We start from the raw sequence: 2,347 nt of genomic DNA on the forward strand, positions 1-2,347 counted from the left end.
ATAGTTCTGTCAGAGCTGTTCTTGAAAAAGAGCTGTTTCTGTCAAGAGCTCTCTCAGCCCCACCTACCTCACAGGGTGTCTGTTGTGGGGAGGGGAAGGGAAAGGAGTTTGTAAGCTGCTCCGAGACACCTTTGGGTAGTGAAGGGTGGGGTATAAATCCAATCTCCTCCTCCTCCTCCTCTTCCTCCTCCTCCTCTTCTTCTTCTTCTTCTTCTTCTTCTTTTTCTTCTTCTTCTTCTTCTTCTTCTTCTTCAGAGCTAGGCAGAGTATACATATTACACCTATCCTATAGTCACTCCATTGATTACCGATTAGTTCCAGAGTTCAGTTCCGGGTGCTAGTTATTATTCACAAGGCCCTTCACGGCCCAGGATCCACTTATCTGCTGGATTGCCTTGTGTTGATGTTTCACTGTGTCTGAGCAAAGTCTCCTGAAGGTGCCATCCCGCAAAAGGGTAGAAATCACTGTGGCTTGTACACAAGCTTTGTCTGTGGCCTGTACCCCACGTAATGGAATGGCCTGTCTGTAGGGTAAACAGTTCTGGCCTGGCAAAGCTGGGGAAGTCCAAAGGAAGTGAGGACATGGGGGCACGGTCAGCAGTGGTTGTGATATCATTAAAACCCCCAAAGTGATGTCATGTTTGATGTTTCTCCTTGAATTGCCAGAAACTCTATGGTAAATCCATAGAGTTTCTGCCCATTCCTAGCTAGGACTGATATCAGTTCTGGGTTTTCCAGAATTGTTTACTGAATGTACTACACTGGCTGCACTTATTCATTTCTCCCATTGTGAATACGAAATCCAGTCCATGCAGTATATTGTACCGCTTCTGTTTTGTTGCTCTTTAATCTGTGTGATTCAGTTTTCGTGCGTTGTTCGCTGTATGTAGTGCACCTCCTTTCACATTGTCGTTCATAGCTCTGTAATCTGTCTTGATTCTCAAAGAGAAAGGGCGATGAGAAATGAAAGAAGTCAATCAGTGGATAATTCTCCACACAGTCTTTCCCTTAGACAGATTGACTGGCCAAATGAGATCGTTCCCATGGCAGAGGAGCGGCTGCAAACGTTCCCCCCCTCCTTTACTGTAGTGTCCGCGGACCGCCACCGGAGGTCAGCGCATATGCCCTAGCTTCAGTCCGAACAACAATAGGGACTAGGATCCTAGTCCCTCCTCTGGGGAACCAATGGGATCCGTGGCGGGAGATTTGAACCCACCAATGGTGACCAGGGGCGGTCCCCAGGTGTATATATAGTTGGCCTGCCGGCCGTTTATCTCTCGTCTTTGTTGTGTGCTAATAAAGCGTGCTATGCACCACGTCGTTGTCTGTCGTTCATCCATGCGGCTACCCACTACATAACAGTGGCGACGAAGGTGGGATTCAACCGCAACTGAGCCAGGCCGTCGCGAGGGACAGGAGGACGCCGAAGCAGCCGATCCGATGAGCGATCCAGCGAGCAACGGAACCGCTCCTCCCGTACCCCCTCCGACGCGCACAATGGCGACCGCACCGGGGCTTGGGCTGCTGCAGCCCTTCGACATAGCCCGCCCGCAGGACTGGCCCTCCTGGGTACAAGGGGCCAAGTCCGCGCTGGAATTTTTTGATGTGACCGACGAGGGCAAGAAGCGGGGGTTCCTCCTGGCCTCCTGCGGCACCGCCGTGGTGTCCCTGGCCAGACGACTACTCTCCCCCACGGACCTTGGCGACTGCACGTTCGAGCGGATCATCGATGCGGTGCAACAACACTTCGCACCCAAGCCCACCGAGCTGGCCTGCAGGGTAACGTTTTACACCCGCCATCAACAGGCCAAGGAGACCGCCGCGGAGTTCCTCGCAGAGCTGCGACAACTCTCGGCGGATTGCAACTTCGGAGAGCACCTGGAGGATGCCCTCCGCGACCACTTCGTCGTGGGCCTGCGAGAGATGAAGCTGAGGCGGAAGCTGATGGAGAGAGAGAAAGTCACCACAGCAGAAGCCCTCGCAGCGGCAGTCGCGTGGGAGCGGTCGCACATCACCCCCACCGCAGCCCTCCAAGTCGAGTCAGATGACCCGGAGGAACAGGACGTCCACCGGGCCTACGGAGGGGCCCGGCAGCGCACCCAAGCTCCCCAGCGAGCCCCAGCGCCGACCGCTAGCGCCGACCGCCAGCGTCCCAGCGCGTCGTGTGCCAGCTGCGGAGACGCGCACGACCGAAGGACTTGCCGCTTCCGCAACGTGGTCTGCCGCAGCTGTGGCCGCTCGGGCCACATCGCAAAGGTTTGCCGGTCCAAGCCATCGGGACGACCCCAACCAAACCGCCAGAGAGCAGAGGCCCACTTCGAGGAGGATGCCAGCGCGGAGGACATCT

The sequence above is a fragment of the Gekko japonicus genome, unplaced genomic scaffold, assembly GCF_001447785.1.
Source record: "Gekko japonicus isolate JY-2015 unplaced genomic scaffold, Gekko_japonicus_V1.1 scaffold2177, whole genome shotgun sequence".
NCBI lineage: Eukaryota > Metazoa > Chordata > Lepidosauria > Squamata > Gekkonidae > Gekko > Gekko japonicus.